Raw genomic sequence first — 9,368 nt, 5'->3', positions numbered from 1 at the left:
ATATAAACATTGACATTGGCAATTCAACTACAAAACAAATTAGAATTGATAGCTTTACTGAACAAAACAGTACTATCAGGTTGCCTGGGTGGCTCAGTGGGTTAAAGCCTCTGCCTTCGGCTCAGGTCATGATCCCAGGGTCCTGGGATCGAGTCTCTCATCCAGCTCTCTGTTCAGTGGGGGCCTGCTTCCTCCTCTCTCTCTGCCTACTTGTGATCTCTGTCTGTCAAATAAATAAAAAAAATCTTAAAAACAAAACAAAACAGTGCTATAGGATAAGTGATAGAAATGAGAGAACATGAGGCTTTGAAGCCAGCTATGAAAATAACAACAGAGTGACTTTAAGCATGTTCTAATTTAGTTACATCAAGTGACCATTTATAGGCCATTAGTATCTATTCTCTGTGTGTAGGATGCTGCCACATGGGCTCCAAGATTTGATATTATTAGAACCATCTGAGGGAGCCTTTGAAATGTGTGGGCTCCACCTGGGTTTGGGACCCACTGGTATGGCAGAACACACATTTGGAGACATTACAGTTCTAGGCTTTGTACTGCCTAAGGAGTATTTTCTCAGGAAATAGTTTAAGTTTTGAGACTACGTTTCTTTCTCTTTAAAATATGAATAATCATACTTCCACAGCCAGGATGACCTGAAAATTGAGTAAAATTATATATGCAGAAGCAGTTTAAAAATTATAAAATGTTACCAAAATATAAGCTATTCTAAACTGTTCAGGGTTTATTCTGCTTGATGTTATACTCCTTTGTAAATCTTATAAATTAGGCTTATTTTAAAGTGCTAAAGAATGTTTTTCCTTGTGGAATTTTAGCCAGTGACAGGCTCAGGACATGCCTTATGTGTGTTGTGTTCCTGTGTGAGTACATGTGTATGTGTATGAGTAAGAGACATTTCTCAGTCCTCTCAGACCACACCAAATGCAACTCCCTTAGAAGCTTCTTTTGAAGGCCATTTTTTGCCCATCAGATACACTAGAGGCTTCTTCTCAGTAGACTGTTTCTTGGCAAGGCCACCATTGCAGTCTTAGATGATAGGATCATTTTTCTGATGGCTACATCATAGTGGGTGTTAAGGCTACATACTTCTGACCTGCAGAACTTCCTGGGGGGTCCTTTCCCCCCTACCCCCCCATACTTACCTACCAGGCCTATGCCTGGCCCTTCTGTGGGATGTCCTGGGAAATGAGGATCAGACGTATGCAAGGGATCATAACAGAGGAGCACCAACAAATACTATTTCAAAATAGGCAGATTTTTGGAAATCAGCGTCCTTTTCTCCCTGTGGTATTTCTGGATTTTGTGGCTTATTCAGCTCTCGAAAAATTCTGGCTCTTCTTTTGAATACAAGGGAATAGAGAGAAGATTATCTAAATTTTAAGTCTAGACTGAGGTTAAGTTAAACCCAGAAAAAGTTTGGAATATGGTGTGTTATCTCTGTTTCACCTTTTTCTTCCTTTCCCATTTTAGAAGCTCAGAAGTCAAATGCTCTATTCTCTTTTTCTTAAAACACCCATTTCTCTGGGGGGGAATATCCAGTAAACTCATGCATAACCTGAACCCCTAGCATCTGTGAAGACTTTGGCAGTTTTCATTTTCCATGTTATGCACACAAGGGCACATGACAAGATGGCACCCACACCAAATAGAGCAACATTTATGGGGGAAACTTGTAGACCTAGGATATATTACAGGCATGCAGGCCCCTTTTATTTTGCTCACTATAACCATGGTGGCATACCAAAATCTAGGATATTACATTTTAAGAAGGCACCTCAAGCCTTAAGCTCTGAGCTGTTATTTTTAAATTTTATTTATTTATTTGCTTGTTTATTTATTTATTTATTTCTAGCAATAGGATTAGGGAAGTGATAACTCCTCCACTAATGTGTCAGGATATAATATCAACATGAAGGAAACCTGGTTTAGTCGTCTTTAGTCTCAGAGTTTGGGGATGGAGGAGAGGTGCGCCAGCTCTTCTCCTAGTGTGATGGGGGTTGCAGTTCAAGCTTTGTGGTTGCAGCTCTAGGACATGCCAAGTTAATAGCAGGACTCCTTGCCTCAGTCATGTGAAGGAGACAGTCATTAAACAACAGGAAATGGATACTTCATTCCATTGAACTTGGTAGGAGGCAACTCGCACTTTGGGAGGGTGGCTTGAAAGGGATTCCTTCGAGCAAGTTAACCCTTATGTCTAGTGTGTATCTTTTGGGGGGAGCTTCTTAATTACTCTATAGGGGAGCCACAGCAAGGACTTTTGCCCCCATTTCATATATGAGGAAATAAAGACTCAAAGAGATTAAATGCCTGAGATTTCCAAACCAGTCAGTGACAGGGTCAGGACACGAGTCCATGCTTTCTGGCTTTCATTTTACGGTCACTATTTTAAGGGAACTTCAGAGTAGATGTGTCCAGAATGTCTCCCATTCCAGAGAAAAAGTGCACCAAAAAAAAAAAAAAAATTGTTGGTGCTGTAGACATCACTGCATCATCTGAGAGGAGAGGTGTGACGTATCCCAGACTCCCCTCAAATTATACCACTTTGGTGGGATTGTGGATTTTTTTTTCCTTTTATTTTTCATTTTTACATGGCGCTCTCTCTCTCTCTCTCTCTCTCTCTCTCTCTCTCCCTTTGTAATAAGAAGTTAAAAGGCACACAAATATCATTCCGAGTATGGTAGTTATTTTTCTTACCTGACTTTTCTTCTATGCAATGTTCACCTTCTCTGTTGTGAGGAGGCTGGTTACCTTTTACCCATTTCTGAAAAATTAAGATAAATAATTAAAGAAGTAATGAAAATAATATTTTTTTAAAGAGAAGGTATTAAGAAGGTGTGATAGACAGTGAGGACATGTAAGGGGGCTGCAGGCATGCTTCTTCGCAGTTTGGGGTGCTATATTTCTATTTGTTGCAGTCTTTGATTTATTAAAGACTTTTTGTTATTGAAACTTTCTTCACCACTTAGATAATGTTATTCTATTTCTACACTGCCTGCCTGAGTCTCTGTTTTCCAGTTGTTCTTGTAGCATGAAGGACAACTGATTCAATGGGCTATGTCCTAGGGATTCACTTCAGTAAAAAGTGGGATTCTGTTCTTTGTACTCTGGAGGAAATAAACTGTCAAATATAACCTTGTATTTCTTGGAATAATGTATTGCTCATAATCATTGGCCTCAGAGATATCATGGGTTAAAGTGGGATCTACAAAGTTATTGATCTGACTTTACTGAATCTTGGAGCAGGAAGTAACTTTAGGGATTCTGTGGTCTCTCTTCCTGCCAGCAGTAAGAGCCCCTGTCTTCAGCCTGCTTGCGGATTGTTCATCTAGCTTCTGCTGGAACAATCTATGACAAAGAGCTCAATGAATGGCAGAACAGCTTTCATTTTGAGAAGTTGTAATAAACTTCCTAGTTCTTGCTTTTGCATTCTTGAGTCACATTCCCATCTTGATTTGTCCCCTTGGTCTTGCTTACTTCTACTGTAGGGAAGGAAGGTTAGCACTTACTGTGTGCTCACTATATGCACACAGTCCATCAGGATTTTGACTGTGCATGATCCTTCTTGATCTTCCAACAACTACAGAAGTAATAATTGAGCCACAGGAAGGCAGTAAGTGCCGGTCCTGGCAGATCTGTGTTCTTTCATTACATTATACTGATGCTCAGAATAAGTCTACACAGAGGCGCCTGGGTGGCTCAGTGGGTTAAAGCCTCTGCCTTTGGCTCAGGTCATGATCCCAGGGTCCTGGGATCGAGCCCGAAATCAGGCTCTCTGCTCTGCAGGGAGCCTGCTTCCTCCTCTCTCTCTCTGCCTGCCTCTCTGCCTACTTGTGATTTCTCTCTCTCTATCAAATAAATAAAATCTTAAAAAAAAAGAATAAGTCTATACAGCATCAATTAAAAATATTTGAGGAAGGGACTCATGTCTTCTTTGAATCTTCTCAATTTATACTAAGCACTCTTGGTTTCTTTAACTGAATTTGACATAATTTACAGAATGCTCACTATCCTAGTTGTCTTTTTTTTTTAATTTTTTATTTATTTTCAGTGTAACAGTATTCATTGCTTTTGCACCATACCCAGTGCTCCATGCAATCCATGCCTTCTCTAATACCCACCACCTGGTTCTCCCAACCTCCCACCCCCCGCCCCTTCAAAACCCTCAGATTGTTTTTCAGAGTCCATAGTCTCTCATGGACTTCCAATTTCCCCCAACTCCCTTCTCCTCTCCATCTCCCCATGTCCTCCATGCTATTTGTTATGCTCCACAAATAAGTGAAACCATATGACAATTGACTCTCTCTGCCTGACTTATTTCACTCAACACCCTTTGGAAGATGTGACCTTACTAAAAGCGAACACAGTACCCCTCATACTGTGTGACTGACACAAAGCATACGTGTCATAAGTTCTTTTGCTCTAGAAACTCAGGCGGACTTAAGTTGACATTAGATTTTTTTAGACGGTAACTTTATACTCTTGACTGTTATTGAATTTTTATTTTGCCCAAGTCTTCAGAGTTTATTCACAAGAACTTCTTTAAAACAAGTTTGGTCCTATCTGATGCTTGTGTCGTTGAGTTTTCAAAGTGAGAGAGGTTAATAATTACTGAATTTTACCAAGTGTTTCAATCAATTAAGATCTTAAGACTATAAAATACTAGCTTTCTTTTCTATTTTATTGCCTATAAATTTGATAAAATTTCTCATATTTCACCTATGACTAAAATATGTAGAACATGAGAAAATTCTTTTTCATATCACTTAAAATTTTTCTACATCAGCATCTATTATTATTAACAATTGTTGATAGATGGCTAAGCTCAAAAATATATAAGTAGTACAAAGGTGGTGAAAATGACAGTGTTATCTCTGGAAGACATTCTGACATATATTATTAAATGGATGGTTTATGAAAAATTTTTAGAAGCAAATTTTGGGCTTAAAAACTGGTACCTTTACTCAATTTCAGTTTAAAAAAATTTTTTTTTCTTTCTTCAGAACCCTTTATAGAGATTCTAGTCATGGTCTCTCTGCATCTGGGTATATAATTTGTCTGGGTCTGAGAACTTTTGTTTATTTATAATTTTTGAGTGCTGTTTTGCTAAATTGTCATAACACATAACATGTGTTCTTCATGCTTTGAAAAGAAGATGATTTTTTGGAGCTGGCCATATTTTAATTTAGATTAATGGGTGTCATGCCTTTCTCTCTCCAGAGGGCAGGAAATGGCCCCGTCTTTTTTTTTTTTTTTTTTTTTTAAATCTCATAAACATTGCAAGTGAGGAGACCATCTCACTACAATGCTATCAGCTAGTGTTGTTAAGACCTTCTCATTTAGGTCTTAGTCTAGTGAAAAGCTCACTAAATTCCTTAGAGAAACTCATGCTTTCTTTATAATCACTTTATTTTACTGGTCTCTATTTGTTTCTGTCTCTCTCTCTCTTTCTCATCATTTATTACTTTTTCCCCATAAAATTACTTCTAAGATGACAATATGATTTGGTATTTCTGACCCTGGAAAATTTAAGAGCTGACTGTAATACTGCCCATCTTCCATAGTTTCAGTACGTGTATCATGAATAATATTGCATACCATTTTCCATAAAATATTTTTAAATAGCAGCATTAACTTCTTGACTGCTGTCTTTGATGCACTTTAGTTCATTTTCTTTTAATTGTCATTTGCCAGCATTTATTGAACATTTATGTGCTGGTACAGTCCTTTCAAGCTTATTTTCTAAACTTCAATTGGTTTTATAGCTAATCACTGATCTAAATGACTTCAAAGATACAATACAATTTCACTAACTACCTACTGAATTCTTGTATAATTTTCAATGCAAAGGATGTTTTGCGACATATATTTATATTCCTGCATGGTGAAATATCTTAAAAATCAGAAATACTCCTTTCAGTAAAATTAAGGGGCATTTAAAGAGGTGAATATGTAATGTCAGTGTAAAAATTGTGGAAGTTAACATCCCACATTTTTAGATGAAGGTTGGTAGCTCAAAGTTGAAAAAGATAATTTTTCTTCTGCTTTTCAAATTAGCATAGGTCATCATTATACCAGTGTTGGTGAAAGTGCAATGAAATGACACTCAGAAGAACTGTTGGGGGGAATATAAACTTGTAATTTTTTTTTTCTGGCAGGAAATCTGGAAATATCTAGACCTTTTAAAACCTCTGTACACATTAAATAAAAATTGAGATGTAGAAAAAAATAATTAAGTTAATCATAGCAATACAGAAGAATTTCTGGGGATCATGTTAAAATACAGATTCTGACTCAAAAGGAATAGATGGGGATTGGGATTCTAAATTTTTAAAAACATATAGAGAGTTTGAATCACTTTGTTATGTACCTGACACTAATGTAATATTGTATAACTAATGTAACATAAAGTAACTAATGTTGACTATATCCAAATGAAAAAAATCTAGAAAAAAGCACTAAGATAATGCTGATTCCTTGAATAATAAAGGTTTATAAAGTTCTTTATAGAGCTCTCTGTGTATTAAGGGATTATGTAGTTCTATATCTACATTTCTGTAAAGAAAGTAAATAATACAAAGGAACAGAAAAATTCCTGTAAAAATAAAAATAGTGGCAATTTTTCAAGGTTAAATGATAGGTTATGTAATTCTTTTCTTTATACATGTCTATATTTCTTGAAATTTCTATGAGTACATGTATCACTTATAATCTCAAAAATAATTATCATAAGATATTGTTTTTGAAGATACTTACTCTTCCGGATCTTCTACCTTCTTTGAGCACTTTTTAATGAACTTTACTATTCCTGAGATATTCCAAGGTTCTGGGGAGCTCATGATCTGTGTCATGTTTGACTTGCCATGTAAGGTCTCATCCCTCTTCAATTACTACTTGGATTTAAACTCAATGAAGTCAGCCTCTGTGCCAAGGTTGAGAAGAAAGGGAAGATTACCAACAGGGCATCCTGAAGCTGCATTTTACTTTTGGGTGACTAATACCAATTCATAAATCTAGGGCAGGGATTAGAAGTTACATTAAAAAAAAATTAAGTGCCACATGAGAAATGGTAACTGTCAGCTCCTGGAGAGGATTGTGTTGTTACTCCTCTCTCATTAGAAAGAGTCGTAGTTCATCCTCAGTCTATTTTCTTCCCTAAAAGAAAGAAAAAGGAAATTAAAATTACTTTCCATTTTGGGTTTTACTTTGCTCCAGTAAATTTTATGGAGAATGTTGTAGTTTAGAATAAAGATCATAAAAACCATGACAATAGTAGAACCAGAGCAAATGAAGGCAATAAAATTACCTTTTTACTTTTTGCCTTTTGAGTTGACCACCTTTGAAAGTAATTATTTCTTCTTCAACTAGAAAGGTTAGAAAGGTACTTTCTTAGACTCAGATTTCCACACTCAAAATACAACATATTTTTCTCTGTCCCACATTCATGCAATATGGGCACCTGACCTTTGTTGAAGGAGTTGATTCAAGAACTGATGGAGAATAGGAGTCAGGGACTGCTGATAAACATTTCCCTTGGATCTGAGTTCCATCCCTTGTGCTTTCACTTTCAGTGCATTTGGGGAAATGAGTTTTTGGAAGTTGGAGAAGATGTGTTTCCCTCCCTCCCACCTTCTAACAGTGATGAAAGTGAAAACTTAGATTCTCTACTTGTCCCTGTGAAACTCTTGCTGGGCCAAAGCCATCTTACCTAAAGGGATTCTTTGTTGAGGTTTCCTCAGCTATATGGACATTACCCCAAGGACACATGTTTTGATGATTTTTTTCCCCAAACATCTAACACTCCTTTTCTCATACTGGATTAGCAAGTCAACTCTCATCTGTTGACACTGTCCATTTGACATGCAATTCTGAGTCTCTTTCTATAATTAAAGGGATGCCTATTTTGATTACTCATTTTTAAATTCTGAATCCAAAATCAGTCCACGCCCATAGCTGTTCTTTTACTTTGCCCTTCAAATGCCTATAACAAAGCAATTACAAGATTGCTTTGTTATAGGCAGTAAAATGAGTACATTTTTGGAATAAGTTCATTTAACTCCCATAATAATCCAACATGTTAAATATTACTTATTTTTATTTTATAGGTGAAGTCATTGAAGATTAGATAATTTATTCAAGGTTTCACATCTACTAAGTGAGAATGGCAATAACTGAATTTAGTTATGAGAGCAGAATCTGAGTTCTCAAATACTAAACTATTTGCCCTGCATCTGTACTTGCCAGAGAAGGAAAACAGTGCTTACTGATAACTTATCTCATGCCAGGCACTGTGACAAAATTCTTACATATAAGTTATTTTATTTTTTCTTGAAACATTCTGTGTGTTTGGTATCACTATTGTAATTTTTAAAAATTCTGATTATCAAAGTAATATATACTAACAAAAAAATTTGGAAGATTCAGAAAAGCTGAGTGCTAAAAAATTACTGATAATTTTATCAAGCAGACATAAATTCAGATAAGAGCTTAGCATATTTTCTTTGCTCTATTTTGTTCTAACAATTTTTATTTGTACCTGTGAGGTCATAAAGGATGTACAATTTAGTATCTTGCTTATGTAAGCATTTTTTCCATGTAATTAAAACTCTTCAATGCTACATAATAGTGAGTGTTATATTTATAATATTTCCCTAGTGTATTTAGGCAATTTTGAGTTTTCCAGACTTAAAATAATGCAATAATAATCTTTGGGTTTACATGTTAAATTTTAGAATATTTTCCTGGAATAGATTGTTTGAAAGAAAATGATAATGTCAAAGTATTGTCATGTACATTTTAAAGATATATACAATTTAATGCTCGCAATACATATTGCCAAATTGCTTTCCAAAATATATTCTCAAAGATGTGTTGATGAGGATGTCATCTTATGGTATCCTTATAGGTATATGGATATATTTAAAAATATTTCTTTTTATATTTATAGAAAAAAAACATTCATGTCTCATTGTTATAGTTGCATTATGTTGGTTACTAATAATGTATTTTTCTCTAGTTTTATTGAGATATAATTGACATATAATACTGTATAAGTTTATGATATACAGCATAATGATTTGATTTAGATATATTGTGAAATGATTACCACAATAAGTTTAGTTAACATCCATCATCTCATATAGGTACAAAAATAAAAGAAACATTTTTCCATTTCTTTGTGTCTTCCTCAATTTCTTTCATGAGTACTTTATAGTTTTCTGAGTAGAGATTCTGTGTCTCTTTGGTTAGGTTTATTCCTAGGTATCTTATGGTTTTGGATGCAATTATAAATGGGATTGACTCCTTAATTTCTCTTTCTTCTGTCTTGCTGTTGGTGTAGAGAAATGCAACTG

The sequence above is a fragment of the Mustela nivalis genome, assembly GCF_964662115.1.
Source record: "Mustela nivalis genome assembly, chromosome: 6".
Lineage (NCBI taxonomy): Eukaryota > Metazoa > Chordata > Mammalia > Carnivora > Mustelidae > Mustela > Mustela nivalis.
This window is presented reverse-complemented; position numbering follows the sequence as displayed.